The sequence below is a fragment of the Cotesia glomerata genome, linkage group LG10, assembly GCF_020080835.1.
Source record: "Cotesia glomerata isolate CgM1 linkage group LG10, MPM_Cglom_v2.3, whole genome shotgun sequence".
NCBI classification, from domain to species: Eukaryota; Metazoa; Arthropoda; class Insecta; order Hymenoptera; family Braconidae; genus Cotesia; species Cotesia glomerata.
Window position 1 is genome coordinate 5,181,428 of NC_058167.1, and position 24,797 is coordinate 5,206,224.

Below are 24,797 nucleotides of genomic sequence, written 5' to 3' on the forward strand. Positions count from 1 at the left end.
GGAAATAATAAAACGATATTCTAGGCAATTCAGTCTCTAATAACTCTTGTCTCTTTGTTTGATTGCAATCTCATAAAGACTGAACAGCTTTCAAATCCTCTTAAAATTTGCTACGTGAAAGAACTAAGTAGGATTGTAATTTTCAGGATCAGGAGCATATCTAGACAATATCTTTAGTCGATAGTTAGCTCGATGCAACTGAGATTGTATGCAATTAATTTCGAGTTTGCTGCGAATATTGACATTTTTTTTTCTGTCTAAATAATATAATAGTTTAATTTCCAATTTCTATGGTATTATTGAGGTTAACAGCAATTTATTAATTTCCTTTCCAAATAATGAGTAAAAAAAGCTTAAAAAATCCAAAAGTTAATGTCCAATCATGCTCATTTAATTACGAAATATAATAATGAAGTAAAGTGTGCTAACAAGAATAAAACGGATCGTGATTATCACTATCCACGACGTCTTCAGCACCACCACTCATAACCAAGTCTGGAACATTTTTAATCGAAAAATTGGATTTTCGTTTAATAGGACACTTTTGATTTTATTTAAAATTTATCTAAAGATAAATTATTCTTACATTTTATACATTTTACTCCATTGATCGTTTTGTTCCTTTATTTCTTATCATTTTTATTACTTTGTGCGTAGTTGATTCTGTTGATTTAGAAAATGTTTTGACACTAATGGTTTTATCGGTATTTGGTACAGCAAAATAAATTTTTTATGTGTTAGGTACTGGTTTTGTACTACTAAAACGATTTAACAATTTTTTTTCCATCACTTTATAGTCAATTTTAGACGAAAATCTAACTTTTATATTTGGTAAATGGTTCAGTTGGGAAGCCCAATCATAAAAGTGTTGTGTCATCGTTATTTATTGATCTAAAGGTAACTGGAGACTTGCTCTAGCAGCCATACGTCTTACAATGTCACCCATGACATCATAAGGCCCTTTGCCATGTGCAGTAGCAAAAAAGTTCCACTCTGCTTTTATTCCATAGTCTTGCTCACGGTAATACAAATTAATAAAGGTTTTATAATTTTTAAACTGTTGTGGAGCTCCATCTGAGAAATAATGGTTTTTTGACACAGATGCTGAAAAAGTTTTTATATAATCGATCGTAACCCGTGAAAAAATTTTCTGATCAAACTATATCAGGCCTGATATGGAAATTGACCATATCAAACTATATATACTTTGATATAAGTATATCAGACTATATGCCCGCCCGGATAAAAAAATTATATATAATTATATTATATGACTATACAGAGTGTCCCAAAAGTAACGGACGCCATTGTAGCATCTGATAAAAAAAAATAATTCTGAGACGAAAAGTCCTTAGCCATTTTTTAATCAGACGCATAGATAATTAATTATTAATTAATATAACATCCTTTTATGCGTTAGAGAAAGAGAGAGAGCACTAGTGTCCAGTCAAGTGCGTTCCAAACGAAGACGCGTGTGAATGTGTAAGTAAATGTGTGTGACTACGTTAGCTATATTAGCTATAGTAGCTAGTTAGTCATACAGTTAATTGTGTCTTTTTTTGACACATACTTTACTGGACACTGGCGCTCTCTTTCTAACACATAAGGAGACGTCATTTTAATTAATAATCAATTATCTATGCGTCTAATTAAAAATGGCTAAGAACTTTTCGTCTCAGAATTATTTTTTTCATCAGATGCTACAATGGCGTCCGTTACTTCTGGGACACCCTGTATATGATAAATGGCCCTATATAATTATGTATGATCATATTAAATTAGGTATAATTATACATAATTATTTCCATAGGAAAAAAAAAATCAGCGTGAGTGGGAATCGAACCGTAGACCTGACGCTCGAAAGACTAATTCACTACCTGTCTGCCTAAGAGACTTACTTGAAGAGCAAAATTTGTTATAACTACAAGTAATGCAAATCGTATACATGATCGATTCGTAGTGAAAAAAATTTTCAATCCAATTTATTAATTATTAATTATCAATATAAATATTGTCACACGAATTTTATTTCTGTGTGCATCCCTCTCTGCGCCTAGAGTTGGCAACAGATCCACACTCGGTGTGTCTCATATTTTTAATATTTTTGTATTAATTTTATTAATTCATATACTGTATATCATTCATTATTATTTATATTTGACAATTTATATACTATTATTATAAGTTCTTAAGTATTAATTTGACATTTATTTCAGAAAATTGTATTGGATTATTAATAATTTTAATGTTCCATTATATATTGATTATTGGTAATATGTCATAGCCCTTGCTCGCACGGGTCATTCCCTAAAGTATCAATTGCGAGCACAGGGGCTAGTGATTTTGGTAAATGACTTGAGAGGCCCTCGTGATCGGACACGAAGTCTCGTAGTTTTCGGTAAAATAAAAATCGGGAGACACGCGGTAGTCCGCAGAGCGTAAGGAGTGTGGATCTGGCACCTTCGTTCCAGTTTCCTTTGTTTGGTGAGTACTCACAAGTTGAGCCATATAGTTAACCACGCACCGCATTGTCTCCTGTTGGATAGTTTGTTATTAAACATCGCTATTAATTATTCGAGTCAGCCAGTATTAATTTATTTAATTTTATAATTATATTTCGTCGAGATAACCCGACTGGGGAATTCGAGTATATCTCAGTTAGTATCATTTAGACATAATTTAGTTTATAATCAACGTCGTCGTAAATAAACGGTCAACTCAGAATTTAAATTAATAATTAATAATTGTACGCGGCAAAATTATTATTATTGATGTTATATAGTCGACCCGGCTAAGGAATTCGGCTCTGGACATAGTTTTAAGTAATTTCTGGTTTTTTTGAATAAATAGTTTATTTGTTTTGTTATTAATATTTGCTGATTTATAAATAATTTGATTCACGTAAAGCACTTCCTCGTTTCTTTCCTGATATTAGTACATTTATCTTTCCCTTGAATACCTGCAGATCGGCCCTTGAGAATCTAAGGTTTGCTATTTCCTGGCAAAGAATAGCTGGCGTCCAAAATCGTGCACTAACCCAGCCTTAAAAAAAGCTGCGGGTTTCTTAGGAGGCTAAGAGTTACCTCCCAAGTCATTTTTTTTGTTTATTTAGTATTTTTATTCAATTGTCGGGTGACGTGGACAAGGATAAATGACAACTGACTTCTCCACCGTCAGTTGAAATTTATTTTCTTGTTACAATATATATGGGTCATTCCACCAAATAAGAACATGTTTACGGGGCGACCCTTGTGGATTATGTTTAAAATTTATGGAGGTGTTCTATATCATAAGACGAAAATTCCCTGAGAGTCTTAGCTCTTAATACGCAGCGGTCTTGAAGTTATGATTTTTTGAAATTTTGGAAAAAATTTTTTTTCAACTTTTTCGTCAATTTTTCTGATATGAAAAACATTTTTAAACAAAATTGACAAACATTGTATTTTGTAGGAAAAATTCTCAGCTTTTGAATGAAAATATTGATTTTTTCATAAACTCATCAGAAGACCCTTAAAAATCGAATTAAAGTGGAAAAATTGATTTTTTTCGGTGTGCAGCCCAAAATTCTTCAAATTTGAATTTTTTTTCTGAAAGCTGAGAGTTTTTTTACACAAAATATAGCGTTTTGCCGATGTGCATATTTTTTGTTTCGTCACAATTAAATTAAATGTTAGATTCACTATGCAGTAATATAATTCAGAATAGTAATATAATTTTCTCTTTAATACTAAAATTATAGTACTCAGAAATTTTGAACCACCTGTTTAAAAGATGAGTCTATACTTCGTCACTTATCATGCAGATGGCGCTCACAACTCCCTCTATTTACTTTCATTTTGTGATTTTTTCTTGAGCGATTTCTTTTCGGATCGTTTGTTCTTAACAAAAATATAATTGCTCAAGTTTTTAAGTAATAATTATTGCGTTACTTCGATATTTCATCGCCATGAGTAAACGTATACGACAGTAAATTGTTGTCATCCATTCAATGAGTCACGTAAGTAACTAATACAGTGCACTTGACCTCTTATGTATAACCTCTACGTAGAACCAATTAAATTAATGGCCTTGTGTTTAATATTGACTTTTGACATCTAATTAAACGAAAATTTTAGTTAAAAAAGGAGTTAAAAATTTAAGAAAATTTCCCGACGAAGATCGTTGGAAATTTCCTGACTTAGATGACACTTCAATGTTATTTGTGCGTTGTCGATTCCGTATCAAAGAATATATTCCGCCGGCATCAGAGGAAGAGGAAATTATTTCAAGTCAAATTAGTGTTGAAAGTCTGAGTATATCAGCTGAAATTTGTACTCAAGGAAGCAGTTTATCTCGAACTGTCAGTAATTTTAGCGACAATCTATGTGATAACAATAATCATTCTTAAGAGCGATTTTTGAAAATTCCTCTTATTGAAAAAGACAGGTAAAAATTTTCTATTGATTAAGTTTTTCATTTACTGAGTGAAAACTTACTTAATTATTTTTTTATGCGTTTAATTTAAGGTTATATTCTGAAAAAAATTATGGAGTAAAAAAACTTGATGAGAGCTATGCTGCCCTAGAGAATAAGTTCCAATCACAATTTGGAATAGTACCTGAATCTACCTACAGAAAGATTAATCAAGATCGTTGTTCCATGATAGCTAAAGTGAAGAAATTATATAACGCTGAAAGTGACAAGTAAATTTTTTTAACAATCGATCATTTTAAAATATCTTCATTTTTTCATATTAATACCATCGATCGTTTGCTTTACAGATCAATAAAAAAGAAGCTGCTTTCAATTTTACCCGACAGTTGGGAAGTCAGTCGTATAGCATCTGAATTTAACTGTTCTCGAAAAATGGTACTGAATCTTAAAAATGATATCAGTGAATCTGAGAATGTTGATTTAGACTCTGATGGAATGACTACTGATACTTTAAATCCCAAAAAAATTCCAGGCAATCAGCCGCTTAAGTTAGATGTAAAAAAACTTGTCATTGATTTTTAGGAAAGCGAAGAAAACTCAAAACAATTAGCGGGCATGAAAGATTTTAAATCTGTGAAGGATTGTGATGGAAATCGAACTAGGGTACAAAAAAAGTTGATTCTTTGTAATTTAAAAGAATTGTACCAAAGCTTCAAAGCGCAATATAATTCAGTGGCAATCGGATTTTCTAAATTCGCTAGTTTGAGGCCTACTTATTGTATTCTTGCTGGAAGTAGTGGTACACATGTCGTATGTGTTTGTACTATTCATCAAAATGTAAAATTGATGTTGGAAGGTACTTGTGTATTTGACATTCTCTATAATTGTACTAAAACTAGTTATTAATCTTATTACATTTATTCCATTTAGGATGTAATTTTCCAAAATTTGCGAAAAACACCGATTGGGTTGTAGAATCTCAGCCAATTTACAAAAATTTATTAAATCAATTAGTTTGTAACAATCCAAAAGAATCGTGCTTTTCCAGAATGTGCAATAGTTGTCCAAGTAATGAAGAAATCGCTGATTATTTTCGTGTGTCGTTTAATGAATCTGATGTTAATGAAATCCAATATAAAATGTGGACATCAACAGACCGTTGTACTATTGTGAATGTTACTTCAGATTCCGAAGACTTCATCGAGACTTTAGTGACGCAACTTGATAAGCTTTTGAAACATGATTCTATTGCGAAAACACAAAGTCGATTTTTTGCTAATACAAAACTAAATTTAAAGAGCGGGGAATTCGCCGTAGTATTTGACTTTGCGGAAAATTATGCACTCGTTGTGCAGGAAGCAGCTCAAGGCTTTCATTGGAATAATGATCAAGCTACTATATTTCCAATGGTGATTTATTATAACGAAAATGATACTATTAAGCATTTGAGCTTTGTTGTCATTTCAGATTGTCTTAAGCACGACACAGTTTTAATTTATTTATTTCAAGAGCAATTGAATGCCTTTCTCAAAAAGAAGTTTGCTGTCATCAATACGATTTTTTACTTCTCTGATGGAGCTCCACAACAATTCAAAAACAAGAAAGCATTTACAAACTTATGTTATCATTATGCTGACTTCGAAATCAACGCTGAGTGGCATTTTTTTGCAACTGCCCATAGCAAAGGACCATGCGATGGTCTTGCGGATTCATTAAAACGATATGCTGCTAGAGCTTCGTTACAAATGAACAATAAAGAGCATATACTGAAACCACAAGATTTGTTTTCCAGGGGAACGAAAAATTTTACAAGCGTTGACTTTACTTTTATAGCTAATGACAATTATTTAATAAAAAAAAATGTGTTAGACGTACGATATTCTCAATCGAAAACGGTGAAAGGCACACAGTCATTACACTTTTTTATGCCTTTAAAAGATGAAATTGGTTATGCTTTCATTAAAACTGTGTCCACATCTCAAAAAAGTTCAAAAATAAAAGTATTTTAATTATAATGAATTTGCGTTTAATTTAATTGTGACAAAACATAAAATATGCACATCGGCAAAACGCTATATTTTGTGTAAAAAACTCTCAGCTTTCAGAAAAAAATTCAAATTTGAAGAATTTTGGGCTGCACACCGAAAAAAATCAATTTTTCCACTTTAATTCGAATTTAAGGGTCTTCTGATGAGTTTATGAAAAAATAAATATTTTCATTCAAAAGCTGAGAATTTTTTCTACAAAATATAATGTTTATCGATTTTGTTTAAAAATGTTTTTCATATCAGAAAAATTGACGAAAAAGTTTAGAAAAAATTTTTTCCAAAATTTTATAAAATCATAACTTCAAGACCGCTGCGTATTAAGAGCTAAAACTCTCAGGGAATTTTTGTCTTATGATAGAGAACACCTCCATAAATTTTAAACATAATCTGCGAGGGTCGCCCCGTAAAAATGTTCTTATTTGGTGGAATGACCCATATAATAATGGTATCTATATGTAGATTTATAAAATTATCTATGTATACATGAAATTGTGAAAATGATTTTACGATATTGTTGGTAATCGGAAAAAGTAGACCGGAAAAAATAGACCCGGAAAAAATAGACCTGGAAAAAATAGTCTAGGAAAAAATAGACCGGAAAAAATAGACCCAGAAAAAATAGACCCGGAAAAAATAGACCTGGAAAAAATAGACCCAAAAAAATAGACTTGGAAAAAATAGACCCGGAAAAAAAGGGGAGATTACGATTCGTATGGCACCTCGATTTGAAGGCGGATTCTTATAGATCTCGGCGACATAAAACGAAATAAAAAAATTAAATCTTCGATATATCGCTTAGTTTGCGAGATATCGAGACTCAAAAATCGAAAAATTTTTTTTTCCTTTTTTTAGCATATTATAGATTTTTTAATAATGAATCGGAAAGAATGAATAAATATTAATATTAATAGGAAATTGGACAACAATTGAATATACCAGTTGTTTTATGCCAGTTGTTTTCTAAGTCCAAGATTTTAACCTCATCAAACTTAAACCCGGGTAAAAACATGACCCGAGTCAAAGTAATGCAACCAATGGCGCTTTGCTCGCCAGTTGACTTACACTTTAGTTTGGAGTAGGTGTCAACTGTTTATTTATATGTACAAGTTATCTGCTAGTTGTTCTTATTCATTTAGTTAATAAAATAAATGAGTTTTGTTAATCATGTTGAGTGAGCCGAAGGATGGATATAATAAGTTTTATATTGTTACGCGTATGAATTGAGGTATATTCATATTGCATAATTTTATGAACTTGTTATATTAACTGTGTTAGGTTATTGTGTAATTGTTGTTATTTTTATGTATGTTTTAGACGCCTGATGAAGGCCAAATAAAATGGCTGAAACGTCGCGGAATCAATAATCTGCGTTTTTACAATTGTTATCCAATTTCCTGTTAATATTAATATTATATAAATTACTATGGATGTAAGATTTAATGAAAAATGAATAAAATTTTTTTATATTTTGAACAGTTTACGAGATATCAAGTCTTAAAGATATAAAAATAAAAAAGAAAATTTTTTCTCGCAATTACACGTGCTTGTTTCAGCTTATTCACGAGTAAATCACACATTCAATCCATGTTGAAAGGGCGTGACATGATTACCCGTGTTTGTGATGGCCTATTACATAATTGGGGTCCAAGGGCGGAGCCACGCTGGGGTTCAGGGGCAAAGCCCTGGTGGGGGGTTGTGGGGCGGAGCCCCTCCCCCCAGTCTTTAAAAACGAATGAAAAATGAAAAAAAAGAAAATCACTTATCAAAAAATAAATTTATAATCAACATAGTGGCATATTTCTAAGTTAACACACATTTAATCCATGTTAAAAGGGCGCAACACGATTATCCGCGTTTGTGTTGGCCTATTTACGAATAAAACACACATTCAAACCATGTTAAAAGACACAACACGATTATCTGCGTTCGTGTTGGCCTATTTACGAATAAAACAGACATTCAAACCATGTTTAAAGGGCGCAACACGATTATCCGCGTTTGTGTTAGCCTATTTACGAATAAAACACACATTCAAACCATGTTAGAAGGGCGCAACACGATTACCCGCGTTTGTGTTGGTATACTTACGAATAAAACACACATTCGAACCATGTTAAAAGGGCGCAACACACGCCCTATTAAATTTATTAATTAAATTTGCTTTAAATGTATTACTGTGGGGTCTATTTTTTCCGGGTCTATTTTTTCCGGGTCTATTTTTTCCAGGTCTATTTTTTCCGGTATATTTTTTCCAGGTCTATTTTTTCCGGTATATTTTTTCCAGGTCTATTTTTTCCGGAATTCGATATTGTTAAGGTACTTCGTTTTAGAATTTATAATTTCTTTTAAAATAAAAAAATAATAGGAGTAAAATCAGAATTAAAAGCTTAAATTTTGATGGAATTATTTGTTTTGTATATGGAACTATATATTGCTGGAGGGCCCTGCTAACAATTTTTGAACTTGACAAAACTAATAATTTTTGTGAAATTAAATTTTTAACTTCCTGCTAAGAAAATTGAAAATTTTCAAAAATCGGGAAGTTATTGGTTTTACCCCGTTTTTAAAAAATCGAGTTCTCATCAGATCTTGACGTTTTGAGGTCCTAGGAAGCTTCCCTTAATTTTTTCCCGATGATGTCCGTATGTCTGTATGTATGTATGTATGTGTGTGTGTGTGTGTGTGCGTGTGTGTGTGTGTGTTTTTTTTTTTTTTTTTTTTTAGGGGGGGGAATCCTTTTTACGGATTCTAGGCATAGCTGTTTGGCCTGGATATGTGGCGACTCGACGCAGCGTCATACTAAAACTCGACACTAACGCCCCTACCCACTAAACCCTAAACCCCTTTTCCTTCTTTCCTCTAATCCCTCATGGAAACCGCCGTCAGGCATTACTTCGTGAAGGGAGGATCTAGCTACTGCTCTTCCTTCTGGTGGCCAAGGTGTTAACTACCTTCCTTCTATCTTCTGCTATTTGCTCTTTTTCTTTCGGTGGAACGCAAGTCTTTAAGGACTTCTGTTGCAAACGTGTTGGTAGCGTTCCAGGCAGCTTCTGATGACAACATTGCTTCTACTAGTGAATCTGGTTACATTCTCTGGTTCAGGATCCTCTCCAGTTTTTCACGCTGTGGATCGAAACGAGGACATACAAAGAAGACGTACTCCGCGTCTTCAGCAGCTCCTGGGCAGGACGGGCACTCCGAAGAGTCATCGTGCTTAAAGCGGTGTAGATACTCTCGAAAACACCCATGTCCCGACAACATCTGCGTAAGATAGTAATTGACCTCACCGTGATTCCGGTTAAGCCAAATGTCGATCCGAGGTATGAGACGGTGCGTCCACCTACCCTTCTCTGCAGCATCCCATTGTAGTTGCCATCGGCCTATGCTCTTCTGCCGTTCTTCAATTCTAAGTTCTTCAGGGCCCAGTGCAGTTGACCTTTTTCGTTGGTAAAGGGCCCGCCTTTCCTCTGCTAGAACTCTAAGAGGTAGGGTTCCAGCAATGACGCACACTGCTTCTTCTGATATAGTGCGGAAGGCACTAGCTACTCGTAGGGCAATCAGTCGATATACTGGTCCAGCCTTTCTCCATGATTCTTGCGTCTTTAATGCGTCGGCCCAAATGGATATTCCGTAAGTGAGCACCGATATGACTACTGATGACAATAATAGCCTCCTGCTCTGTTTTGGGCCTCCGACGTTCGGCATCAGTCGTGCGAGACTAGCCCTCACTACTGACGCTTTTGGCACTGACATGTTCCACTTGCTGCTTGAAATTGAGTCGGGCATCAAGCATCACTCCCAAATATCGGATATAAGGTTGTGATGTGATTTCTTGTTCGCCGACTTTCAGCTTAATGGTCTCTACCACTTTTCTGCTGGTAATAAGCACTGCCTCAGTGTGTGTGTGTGTGTGTGTGTGTGTGTGTGTGTGTGTGTGTGTGTGTGTGTATGTGTGTGGCCTAGAGTGTGCCAAAATGTAACTTCCGTGGAGAACCTTTTTAAATTGGAATTTTGAGTTCCACTTCTAACAGCAGCTGTGTTTGGGCATTTCCTGAGATATTTCGAGGTGAGAGGATTCATTTGATTAGTTATAGGATTTTTATCAGGAGATTTACTTGGGCACTTCCGGCCAAATTTTGAATTTCACCGGAAATGACCAAACTAAGCTTCTGTTAAAAAATTCCATGAAAATCAAATACATCGTCTCACTCAAAAATATCTCAGGAAATGCCCAAACGAGGCCCCTGTTGAAAGCGGAATTCAAAATTCCAATTTTAAATGGTTCTTCACGGGAGTTACATTTTGGCACACCCTAGTGTGGCCGTATGTAAACCTCTCATAACTATTGAACGGCTTGACCGATTTGATCGCGGTTGGCACCATTCGAAAGGGCTTACCCGAACTAAGATTTTGAATACAATTTAGACCGATTCAATTCAGTAGATTTTGAGAAATTTCAAGAAAACTACAAAAAAAATTTTTTCGAAATGTGGTTTTTTTGGAATTACTTTTCAATAGCTGCACCGATTAATTCCAAAAGCCAATCAGCTCTTAAGATCAACAAATCACGTTGATCACCGTAAACCCGGTCAAAATTGGTTGATTCATTCGTGAGTTATCATTGTCGAAAAAAAACTGAAAAAGTGTTTTTTCAGAATTACTTCGAAATCACTAGCTCAATCAATTTAAACTTAATGATTCTTTATGAAACTTTGAAAACTGCGTCGAATGCCGCCAACCACGTGAAAATCGGTTCATTCATTCAAAAGTTATTGCTGTTTGAAAATTCAAAAAATTGTGTTTTATTAAACTGCTATTAGAGTTTTGAGCTTTGAGAGCTCAAAATGACACAATAGTTATATTTTTGAGCTCAAAAACGCAATGTGGAACTTTGAGCGCTTGAGTACAAAATGAGCGGGAAGTTGCAGAGATGGCCTTTAGAGTCAACCGTCATCCTAATTTTTTTTAAATTCCTATCATTTCATCCGCAAAATACTATATATTACAAGATTGTTAACAATTCTAGTTACAGACTCTTAGATAAAAAATAACAATGTTTTATGGTAATCACAAAATACCCACTGGTGTAAAAAAAATTATATAGAATTATATACGAATCATAAATAACTGTATATGAATTATATATGCATCTATATAATTAGAAATGAATTATATATACCTCTATATAATTATAAATAAATCATATATAATGCTTTATAGTTTTCGTTACTCGGGTATGCCTATATATGAGTATATCAGACTACTTATGTGCTGATAACAGTATGAGTAAATCAGACTATATGAATCCATATCAAGTTATATCAACCCTGATCAGGATTTTTTTTTCAAGTTTATCAAAGTATATATAACTTTATAAGGTTATATCAGGCCATATCAGAAACTATTGAGGAATAATTTAAAATTGTATATGAGCATATCAAGCAATATCAAGTCTGATATAGACATATCAAATTGATAAGGCTTGATTAAGTCTGATATGGCTAATTTTCATATCAGGCCATATCAGGACATATCAAAAATCAAATATGGACATATCAAATCATATCAGGCCAGGTATGAATATATAAAAAATTTTTATATGGCCTTATCAGCTCATATCAAGCCTGATCAGAATATTTTTTACGGGAACTTTCGTAAATACTCGAACCGCAAAGAGAGTTAAGATTTGAACTTTTTTAGTCCAAGTTGTATGTGTGTGTGTATGTGTGTATGTGTGTGTGTGCGTGTGTGTGTATGTGCGTGTGTGTGTGTGTGTGTGCGTTTTTTTTTCTATTTTTTTTTTTTTTTGTAGAGGAGGTAAGATACATTTACGTATGCCAGGACTTGGTGTTGGTGCCAGGTCTAAGTGTTGGTGCCTGGGTATGTCGGACTCAGAAGTCAATATTATTTTGCAACAATACCGACTAAACATCCTCCTTTCTCCTTTCCCCATAGATGTTACAGGGAAGACTGGATCGGGACCGCGTTAGCATTACTTCGATCCAGTCCATGTTGTGTCTCACGACACTTACTTCTTGTTACTACTGGTTTCTGATCATTTTCTGCGATTTTTTCGTTCAAAAGGCGCTGTGCGTAGCCTGCGACAGTTGACCAGCTTTTTTCTTTTGTGATCATGCAGGTTACCAAGCTCTCAGGGGAGAGCGTTGCGCCTATTGTTACTTCGGTGCTGATTCGTCCTTCCACCGATCACACTTGAAAAACGTGTGCTCGGCGTTGTCAATTCTGTCTGGGCAGTATTTGCACGTTGGTGTGCTGTGCAAACCCATCTTGAAAAGATAGGCATTGAACTGCCCATGTCCCATCAATAGCTGGGTCAGAAAGAAGTCCGTGTCCCCGTGCTTTCGAGAAAGCCAGACGTTGATGTTTGGGATCAGGCACACTGTCCATCTACCCATCTCTTCCGATGTTCATCGGTCCTGCCACTCTTGCTGCGTTTCCGCCTTCATCCTCGTTCTTGCGTCCTTCATGTTTTCGTCACTATCTTTAGCGTCATAGAGTTTAACTCTCTCGAACACTAATAGGTCGATGGGCGTGGCTCCCGCAATGACCAATACAGCCACTTCGGAAACTGTGCGATAGGCGCAGGCAGCCCTGAGAGCACCTCGCCGCTGTACTGCTGCTATCTTTCGCCGGTAGGTCTTCTGCTTTAATATGTCTGCCCATATCTCAACTCCATAAAGCAGTACCGAGTGGACTGCATCTAGAAGAACTCTTCTCTTTTTTGTTCTTGGTCCCATGGTGTTGGTCATGATTCTTGCTAGACTAGACACCGTCTTGCTGGCTTTCTGGCATGCATTATCGAGGTGTTCGCGAAAAGATAGTTTTTCGTCTATCATTACCCCCAGATAGTGCAGGGCCCTTGTTGACGTTAGTGTTGTTCTTCCCATGTCCACAGCGAATGGGTTTGGGAACCATTTTTGACGAGTCAGAACGACCATCTCGGTTTTGTGCTTGGCGAGTTTCAGGTGGTGTTTATTGAGCCAAGTCTCGACGGCATCGATGGTTTCTCGAACTAGAAGTTCGGTCTCCTCTACGCTGTCTACTATTATCGTGGTCGCGACGTCGTCTGCAAAGCCCGTTAGCTCTACTTGGTTTGGTAACAGAATATTAAGAAGCTCGTCATAGTCGGCGTTCCAAAAATCGGGCCCTATTATTGAGCCTTGCGGCACGCCAGCCGTTATGGCGTATTATTGTGGTCCTTCTGTAGTTTCCGCTATTAGCTTTCTTTCTTCAAGGTAGTTGTCGATTAATGCCAAATTCTCTGGCTTTGCGTCAAATTTCTGTTCCAGAGCGTCTAGGATATCTCCCCAATTCGCGCTGTTAAATGCGTTTTTGGCATCTAGCGTGAGAAGAATGCATACTTTACGTGCTTTGAGACTACTGTAACAATACTTTTTCCCAAAATTTAACTAAATTCGACCGATGGCGGAGATATCGGCTGGGTAGGGTATTTTACGCTCGCCCTTTTTAATAAATAATAAAATTAACCCGGAAACCCCGCAGGCTGGGTTAGTGCACATTTGGACGCCAGGTAATTTTTTATGAAAATTACCAAAAATAATAAAAATTCCAGGGGCCGCGCCGGACGATCAATTAACGATTTAAATTAATGAGAATGGAAAATAAATCACGAAATAATCAAAGTCGAGATTAGGATATTATTTCGAATCAAAAACAATAACTAAATAATTATAAATTAATATCTTAGATTATTTAGCTAAGATAGGAAGATGAGTCATAGGAAAAGAATCCGGGAATCAGCTTTCAGACAGTAATTATTAATGGATCAGAAAATTTCAATAAAAATAAATAAATTATTTATTCAAAAACGAAGTTACTTAAAACTAAATTTATCCTTTAAATAACAAAATAAATCCTTTATGGAATTCTTGATTAACATATAAATTTTTCTCCAACTTATGTTATAATATTGCGTTCGAGAATAATAATAACCGCAATCAAAACAATAATCGTAACAGTAATTAAAATTTAAGAATATTAAATCTGAATTGCGCTTGAAAATAATACTTGTAATAATAATTAATGTTTGACAATAATAATTGTCAGTGACGCAAAATAATAAACCCAATTTGACAATAATAATTATAAACATTGCTGACCGTATCGAGGACCCAACACGCGGCTTTCGGGACAGGTACAAATATTCCCTTTTGATAATCCTTACTCGCTACGGGATCGACCCGATCAATCGATAGTGATTTTAATTAAACAGTAAAAGAATAATTTATTTAAGCCAGGAGACATTGGTGTGCGGATATTAATTGATCTCAACTTGTGAGTACTCACCAGAAAAAGGAAACTCAAACCAAGGCACCAAATCCACACTCCTTACAATAGCGGAGGTCCCGCGTGTCTACCTCACACCAAGCGGGCCACCGCGTGTCTACTCAATTTTTGTCACCGTAAACCGTTCGAGGCCTCGTGTTCGACAACAAGGGCCTCTCTAGCCATTTTCCTTAATTCAATGAACTCTTTGCTCGCGATCGATATTGTAGGGCCTCACCCGTGCGAGTAAAGGCTATGATTTATCACTCATAGTAAAATTAGGTACTATATGCCAATGATTTACGGCAATGCACACAAATAATAATAATAATAATAATAAATTACAAATAATTCATTATAAATGTCTGAAATAAAGATAAAATTAATTCTTAAATTAATAACCATAATATTAGAAATTTCAAATATAAATAATACTAATAATATTAAATTCAATAAATAAATTCATAAATCAATATAAAATAATAAATTCAGAGACACACCGAGTGTGGATCTGTTGCCAACGTTAGGCGCAGGGAGGGACGCACACAGGGAATAAAAACCCTGTGACACTACCAGTCCATGCTTCTGTCCCTACGACTGTCTGGATCGCGCCGACTGTTGAACGTACTTTCCGGAAGCCATGTTGGTTTGCGACAAAGCCTTCAGCACGATCGGTGTCGTTACGTAGTCTTCCCTGGATAAGCTTTTCGAGCAATTTCCCAGCAATGGCCAGCATGCAAAGTGGTTTGAACGACGAGGGTGTTACAGGGCCACCTTCGCCTTTATCTAGCTGAAACAATCTCTGCCGCTTCCAGACCGCGGGAAACGTGCCAGTTGCCAAGCATGCGTTGTAGGTGTTCAGGAGTATGTCTAGGTATTCCAAGGCTACAGTCTTGATCACCGATGCTGGGATGCCATCAGGGCCGGGTGCCTTTCCTGTTTTGAGTGACTTGGCCGCGTCTTGTAGTTTCTCAGTTGTGAAGGGTGTTACTTCGCTGTTTTTAGTGTACTGTTTCTTCTCCCGCGGTGGGTGTTTGGGGAAAAGCTCCGCTACAATGCTGTCCATTAAGATTGGAGACTTCGGCGCCTCTGGTGGAGCCTTTCCAAGTCGTTTGGTAACAATTTGGTAGGCTTTACCCCAGATATCTTTATCAAGATCGTTACATATCTTTTGCCACAATTTCGCTTTGCTTGCTCTGATTGCCCGGTTTAGGTTCTTTTTGGCCTGCTTATACTCGCTCAAATGTAGATCTTGATTGGGGGAGCGTTTCGCAGCTGTCGTTGCTAGCCGACGTAGTTTGTGGCATTTTTTCCGGAGTTCTGCTCTGTCTGTTGAACACCAGAACGCCGGCCTGGGGAAACTCTGATTTTTCAGCCGCGGCATAGAGGCGTCACATGCGGCAGCAATTTCATTCATCGTATTTAGCACTGCCTTTTCCGTCTCGCTACAGGTATCCAGAGTCGGGTTTATTCGGATACAGTCCAGTCTTCGATCATGTTGGCAGTCCTTGAAGTCGCCAACGAGATGTCGAGGATGGATTCTTGGTACCCTGGTATTCTAAAGGTCGTGGTGCTCCCGGTGTTCAGCACTATAAGGTCGAGTCTAGCCGCGACGTCAGCGACCTCGTTACCTCTGGTGTCGGAGAAAGCAGCGCCCCACTCAGCCGATTTCGCGGTGAAGTCTCCGGCTATGGTGACTTCGCCGTCGAATTTAGTGACCGCAATTTCTATATTTGCCAGTTTCTGTCAGAACAGACTAATACCTTCGTTAGGTGAGAGATAGACGCTCATGAAGTAGGTTGTGGGGGTTTGAATCCAGACAAAAACTGCTCCACTTCCGCTGTTGTTGACGGTGACGTTCTTTGTGTTCACAATCCAAATCGTGCCATGCCAGTTTCGTCTGCGAACCACGTTTTACCTTCGATGTTTAGATATTGCTTGCAGATAAAGCAGACGTCGATTTTATCTTTAACGACATGCTGGCGCAGTAGGTTTTGCGCCAAGGCGCATCTATTCAGGTTGCCTTGTAGTATTCGTGTCATTTCTGCCCTCTCGTGGCTTCTACAAGTGCTGTGCAAAATGCCTTGCAAGCTCCAGTGCCAAAAATATGGCATAGACCATCCTGGGCATTTTCGTCGAGAGCACAAAGGAAGCATTTTGGCTTCTTCGTGCAGTTTACGGCCTTGTGGTTCTCTCCGCCACATTTGTAGCAGCACTTTCTTCTGTCTGGTCCCGCACACTGACGTGTTTGGTTTCCAAAACCAAGACATTTGAAACAGCGTGTTACTGTCGCAACTGGGCGTATACGACAGTTCACCCAACCGATCATTAGACGGGCCTTGTCAAGGGCCTTAATCGCACTGGCCTCGTCTACTTCGCAGTTGGCTGCCCGATTGCCTCGTGGTGTGGGTTTTGTCAAATTTACCCGTTTGACCTCCTGGCTGTCAGTGAATTCACGTTTAAGTGCTTAACGGACTTCGCTCTCGGTAGAGATTTCATCCAAGTCGAGGATCCCGATCGTTGTTGTTGGTGTTAGCGTCTTGACTGTGCCGATGTTTGCAGTGGCTGCCTTTATTGCATCGGAGAAAGCCTTGCTAGCTTTCCTAGCCTTGCTGTCTTCGGTCTTTCGAGCCATTTCAAGGAGAACGCCTCGAAAGTTCTTTATGAGGCTTCAAAAACTGCATCGAATGCTGCCAATTGCGTGAAAATCGATTGATTGATTCAAAAATTATTGCGGTTTGAAAATTCAAAAAATTGTATTCTATGAAACCCTTATCAGACTTTTGAGCTCGTAGAGCTCAAAAGCATAGAACAGTTAACTCTTTGAGCTCGGAGAGCTCAAATTAACAAGAAAATCATATTTTTGAACTCAAAGAGCTCAAAAACAAAATTAGTAATATGTTGAGCGCTTAGATATGGAGTTAGCGGGAAGTTGCAGGGATGGTCTTTAGGGTCAACCGTTATCCTAATTTTTTTAGTCGGAATCGGAGACATTAAAATATCTTAAAGCTTTATTTACTATTGGTAATTTAGTCCCAAGACTTAAAGAGCTTGTTTACTGTGATAAACATTGTTGAACGTCTGATGAAAATTCTGAAGAAAAACGAAAAATTTTGTAACTAAGTGCTTTTTTAAATCGTAATTAAAAAGAAATTCCATGAATAAAAAAAATCAACACTAAGAACTTTAAAGATAGAAAAAAATAGTAAATCGATTGGAGTACAAATACTGGTGTTGTCATCTGAAAAATTACTTTGATTACCTAAATCAGAATTGCCACCAGGAAAAATATCAGAAATGAAAGAATCATAAGCAATAAGTTATTGATCACTTCCATCGGGAACTTTTAGGACATCAGATTGACTACTTAAAGGATTTATAGTTCAATCGTTTGACGCATCCATTATTGATTCTCGATCATCGATCGCCGTTTCAGTCGAATTGTTGTCAGAACAATCGATATCTTTATTACGATTTTCACTTCATTTGTTAATACATAGTGGACTCATGTTTCGTACTTGTTTCAAGCACATTGATCATAATCGACTTTTGTCATGTAAATTCCACTTGAGTCGTAAGTAGGGAGTAACATGAAATAAGTTCTTTTTGACTTTCCGTTAAGAAAATTTGAAACGGAGTGTTCTGCTTTCTTGGTCACCGCTAATATTTATTTAGGGCGCCACTGGATTTTTTACACAGTATCCAGAAACTGGACCAAGCATGGAGTGATGACACAGGGTCGTGAGAGATTATTAGGAAGGAAACAGAAATTATCAGTAGAAATTCATTTTTACAATTTATTTTATTTAACCAACCCTGATTACACAAATGAAACCCCTTACAAAATAATTAAACTAACTTATTCCCGCCTTCGCTGCAGTTTCTATCATATTTGTTATTCCCGACAGTACCCTCATATGGAGCGTCTATACCGCGGTTTCTAACTTACTACTGTTGTACCCCAAATCCGGCGTCTATACAACGGTTTCTTAGTGCACCCAGTAAGAAAACGAGGATACCATGAATCCCTAGGCTATACTGAAATAATATTTTCCACACACACCCACAATTTATTCATTTTTTCATCTTACGCCTATTGCACCCCCAACCCGGGCGTCTATGCAGAGGACTCTAAGTGCGCCCAGGTAACAGAGGAGGATACCATGAATCCCTAGTAGTGATGTGAAGCAAAGCATGTGCTCGTCAAATGCTCGTCAATTGCTCGTCATTTGACGTCAATTGACCAACTAAAAAAAATGACCGCCGGTCATTTTTCGAATTAAATGGCAATTTAATTTAAAAGCTGAATTAAAGAAATTAGGAAAACGGTTGACCCTGAGGGGCATCCCTGCAACTTCCCGCTACTTTCGTAATTAAGCGCTCAAAATTGCACTTATTTCGTTTTTGAGCTCTTCGAGCTCAAAAATATAATTTTCGTGTAGTTTTAAGCTCTCTGAGCTCAAAAGTCTGATAGAAGTTTAATAAAACATTATGATTTGAATTTTCAAACCGCAATAACTTTTGAATGAATGTACCGATTTTCACGCAGTTGGCGCCATTCGACGCAGTTTTTCAAATTCTATGATAAATTTTCAAACACGAATTAATCAGACCGGAAATTTCGGCGTAATTCGAAAAAAACACTTTTTTTTTATTTCTTTCGTCAACGATAACTCACGAACGAATTAACCGATTTTGACCGGCTTAGTGGCGTTCGACGTGGATTTTTAATGTTCAGAATTGATTAGTTTTTTCAATTAATCGGTAGAGCCGTTTAAAAGTTATTCATAAAAAACAACATTTAAAAAAATTTTTTTTCGCAGTTTTTTTAAGATTTCTCAAAATCTATCAGTCCGAATCTATCCAATTTGTATTAAAAATCTAAGTTTAGTCAAACCCTTTCGAATGGCACCAACCGCGATCAAATCGGTCGAGCCGTTAAAAAATTATGAGAGGTTTACATACATACATACACACACACACACACACATACACTTTCGGGGCCGAGGAGAAACTGCTACCGGACGCGTCTCCCCGAGTGGATGGGAGGATGCTCGCTGTCCTTGGATGACACTTAATCTTTTAGTTGATGAGGCACAGCGGGTAGGAGCCAAGCAAAATAACCAAACAAAATAAGTTCCCGTGGACAAAACTCCCCTGTAATGGGTTGGTCACACTAACTGACCTAGCAAGACGATCGTTCTCTGCTGTGACCTACTGGGAGTGACCGGAACCTGTATCGTAGTTTCCGACAATGCAGGCCACGGCTGATGTGAGCTTGCTCTGCCGAGGTGTAAGTTGCAGCAGTGGATCAGGAGCCAGACACTTCGGGCCTTGATCAGGAAGTACGCAATGAGTGTTAGAGATCGGAATCTTCACCGCTCCGAGCGAGTCTAGTCCGTCCGTGTATTCCGGGACTGGCTAAGTGTCGGCTAGGCCTCAGGGAACTGGGGTAGGAGTACTATCTCCGAGGGTACACCCGTTCCTAGTTATGGCAACCCGCTCAAATCCGTACGATTCGCTGGTAAATCAAATAGTATGAGTAATTCACAGGAAACAAACAAGAGTGAAAACGGGCCTTATGCCCAGCAAGACGCACTGCTACTTAGTGCAAACATGAAGAGGACAGATGCTCTGGTACATCTGGAGAAGCTAGTCAGTGGACTGCAGGACTTTCTCCAATCCAAGCAAAATGTCCACAAGGAGATCAAGTCGAAGTCGACGAACATCTGCAGTGCCCTGGGAAGGTTCAAGAAACTGGACAAAGAGTGGCAGAACATCCAACAGCAATAGCTCAAGGCGAACTGGAGGACATCCACCTGTCACGGAAGAAGAACTGACGGAGGCTTGCAAACGCGTAGGGAATAATAAAGGACCAGGATTAGATGGAATCCAAATATTGCCTTAAAAACAGCTATAAAGGCAGCACCGGCATTATTCCTGGATGTTTATACCACCTGCCTCAAAGAAGGGATTTTTCCTCGAAAGTGGAAACAGCAACGGTTAGTGCTGCTTCCTAAAGGGAAAAATCCACCGGATGAACCGTCATCTTACCGCCCACTTTGCATGCTAGATACAGCGGGTAAGATATTTGAACGCATAATTCACCAGAGAATTGAAGCAGTAGTCGACCCACTCCTGGCAGACAATCAGTATGGATTTCGGAAAGGACGATCAACCCTGGACGCAATCAAACTGGTTGTTGATACGGCCAAGGAAGCAATCGCAGAAACCAAATGGAAGGGTGGAACGAAGAAGTATTGCCTGGTGACGACTCTAGACATCAGAAACGCCTTCAACTCCACCAATTGGGAATGCATCATGCAGGCCCTCCAAGAAAAGAATGTACCAGAATACCTTCTTAAGATCGTAGCAAGCTACTTTGAAAACAGGGTCCTGAAGTATGACACGAAGAACGGTCCGAGGGAGTATGATATTATTGGAGGTGTACCACAAGGTTCAGTTCTAGGCCCGCTCCTGTGGAATATCATGTATGACGGTCTATTAAGACTAACTCTGCCAAGAAACGTCAAACTCGTAGCATATGCAGATGACGTAGCCGTAGTGATCGTTGCCAAACACCTGGACGAGATAAACCATATGTTCGATCTCACTTTTGAGCGCGTTAACCGGTGGATGGACGCAGTGAACCTGCAACTGGCGCAACACAAGACTGAGGCAGTGCTTATTACCAGCAGAAAAGTGGTAGAGACCATTAAGCTGAAAGTCAGCGAACAAGAAATCACATCACAACCTTATATCCGATATTTGGGAGTGATGCTTGATGCCCGACTCAACTTCAAGCAGCAAGTGGAACATGTCAGTGCCAAACCGTCAGTAGTGAGTGCTAGTATCGCACGACTGATGCCGAACGTCGGAGGCCCAAAGCAGAGCAGGAGGCTATTATTGTCATCAGTAGTCACATCGGTGCTTACTTACGGAATATCCATTTGGGCCGATGCACTAAAGACGCAAGAATCATGGAGAAAGCCTGGACCAGTATATCGACTGAGTGCCCTACGAGTAACTAGCGCCTTCCGCACAATATCAGAGGAAGCAGTGTGTGTTATTTCCGGTACTCTGCCTCTCAGAGTCCTAGCTGAGGAAAGACGAAACCTATATCAACGAAAAAGGTCAACCAAACTGAGCCCTAAAGAACTCAGAAGGGAAGAAAGGCAACACAGCATCGCAAGATGGCAACAGGAGTAGAATTCTGCAGAGAAAGCTCGGTGGACGTACCGTCTCATACCTCGGATTGATGTGTGGTTCAACCGGAGTCACGATTAGATCAACTATTATTTAACGCAGATGTTATCAGGACACGGATGTTACCGGAAGTATCTTCACCGCTTTAAGCACGATGATACCCCAGTGTGCCCGTGTTTTCTTTGTGTGTCCACGTTCCAACCAACAGCGCGATGAGTTAGAGAAGATTCTGAAAAAGAGAACCCAACCAGAATCAATAGTAGAAGCAATGTTGTCGTCAGAAGCTGCCTGGAACGCCACAAGCACTTTTGCTACAAAAGTTATTACAGAGTTGCGATCCATTGAGAGGAAAAGAGCGAAAGACAGAATCTAGAAGAACGAAATAACATCTTAGCCACCAGAAGGAAGAGCGGCAGCTAATTCCTCCCCCCGCGAAGAAATGCCTTACGGCGGTACCATGGGGGATCAGAGGATAGAAGAAAAGGGGTTTAGGGTTTAGTGGGTAGGGGTGTCAGCGTCGAGTTTTAGTATGATGCTGCGTCGAGTCGCCACATATCCAGGCCAAACAGCTATGCCTAGAATCCGTAAAAAGGATTCCCCCCCCCTAAGGAAAAAAAAAAAATTAAAGAAAAAACACACACACACACACACACACACAAATACAGACATACAGACACCATTGCGGGAATAGTCAGGGAAGCTTCCTAGAACCTCAAAACGTCGAGATCTAATGAAAACTCGATTTTCGAAAAACGGGGTGAAAACAATAACTTCCCGATTTTTAAAAATTTTCAATTTTCTCAGCGGGAAGTTAAAAATTTTAAAACTTGACCAAAAAAATTTTGACTGTCATTTTCCATCTAAGTAGTTGAGCAAGCCAGATTTGTTTACTACCGTCATAATTTTTAGATAAGTTTTGTATTTGTATTAATAGATATAGTGACTGTTTTTAACAAATAATCTGTAGAATCAATTTTAGCAAACAAATTTTACCGGATTGTTACGTCTAAAAAATTGACCAAAAAATTATCGAAAAATTTTTGACGGCCATTTTCCATCTAAGTAGTTGAGCAATCCAAATTTGTTTATTACTGTCAGAATTTTCAGACAAATTTCGTTTTAAATATTTAAAATATTGAGGTTCCACATAAAATAGATTGGTTTGATTTTTTTTTGAGAGGAATTTTAGTAAAAAAAAAAAAAAAAAATGCTCATGAATTTTTGTGACTGACCAAAAAAAATGATATCAATTGACGAGCATTTGCTCGTCAATTGCTCGTGATTTGACCAAAGTTGAGAATGACCGTCATTTCGCATCACTAATCCCTAGGCAACACTACAATTGATAATTCTACTCACTCACACTATTAATTAATTCCCAAACACACTAAATTTTTCCCCAGATTTGACAGATTAAAATTTATAAACTATAACGGGGTTTTGCCTGACTCAGGGATTTACCAAGCCAGGCTCACCGTTTATATTGAAAATCTTGGCTTAATTCAAAAAACAAGAATTATCATTAAAAAAAGGTGACAGGAGAATGAGCTACAATTAATTACTACTGCGACTTCGGCTAGCTCTTACCTCTTCCTCAGGGTGGCGGGCCATGTTGAAATACTCGTCGTTAAAAAATAGAACAGCAAAATAAACGAAATTCTTAAAATTACTCGAAATAAATTCAGAAGAATTAAATAAAAAAAAATAACAATTTATTTAACAAAATATACGTCGGCAGTCAATATTAATTTTCAACAAAAAAATTAAAACGTCGTAACTTAAATTTTCGCTTAATTTTAACAAAACTAAATAAACGTCGTTATCTCAACTTCATTTCTTACACTCGCATTCATACATCGGCAATCACACTATGTAATAACAACATTACAAAAAAAAATGAATTATCGTAAAGCGTTGAATCCTCGCGTATTATTTTGTTTATTGAAATATTTTACAAAATTCCAACGTGGACTCGAAACGCTGGATTCAACACTGAACAAGAACGGCGGCTTACCAAGCAATTGACCGTCGTCCTTGTCGTAGCAGCTCGGGAGAGCTTTGTGTGGTTGAATCAATAAATAATTAATTGATAAAATATAAATTCTTTATTACAAGTTACAAATTAATTTCAAGTAAACAAAATCGCGACAATACTTCGAAATTAACTTTAGATTGCGGAGCGCGCAAAAGCGCGTCCGAATCCTTCGACAGTTTAGCCTCGAATCGTCTTCTTCATAGTGAAGTACCCGCTTTTTCCTTCGTTGAAGTTGGCGGCGCTAGTCTTCGTTTCCCTTGGAATTGATCCCCTTCGATAGTTGATCCAGGTCCGTATAACAGTCAACGGACCTTGTCACGGGAATTTGAATCAAATTCCTGCGGCATCTTCTCCCGGGCTGGTCGCTGAGGCTAGCGCCGCCAGGGTCCGCCACGTACTGGGCACCAGCCCAGCTGGTCCCAGTGATGGCAAATAAAATTATGATTATGATTGGAATTTTTATTTATAATTTGAATTATTATAATAGAAGGATGTTATAAATTTAATTTGATTTAAATTTCAATAATTAAGAGTTAATTAATTATTAAATTGTCAACCGTTGACGGTGAAAGTTATTATTCCTTATTAATAAAAAGTATCTACAGGGACTATTTGGTAGCCGTGGAGTGCGCATGCGCGGAGCTACGTCCCGGACTTTGGTGGTTTATTTATAAAATTTATTAACGTGTAAATAGAAAATTTTTTATTAAGGAGTCTATAAAATATAATTTAATTATAGGAAATTAAAGTATGATTTTCCGTGAATACATCCGTCGTCGATGAGTCCG

At 37.6% G+C, this 24,797-nt stretch overlaps 1 long non-coding RNA gene across 1 annotated transcript; it reads right to left on the reverse strand.

Moving 5' to 3' along the window:
* Positions 1 to 7,716: 7,716 nt before the first annotated feature.
* LOC123272622 lies at positions 7,717 to 24,428 on the reverse strand. The gene is made up of 4 exons (XR_006511109.1): positions 24,329 to 24,428; positions 17,998 to 18,009; positions 9,652 to 9,656; positions 7,717 to 7,727 (listed from the first exon to the last, which is right to left on the reverse strand). It is a non-coding gene; the product is annotated as an uncharacterized LOC123272622 (long non-coding RNA).
* Positions 24,429 to 24,797: the final 369 nt, after the last annotated feature.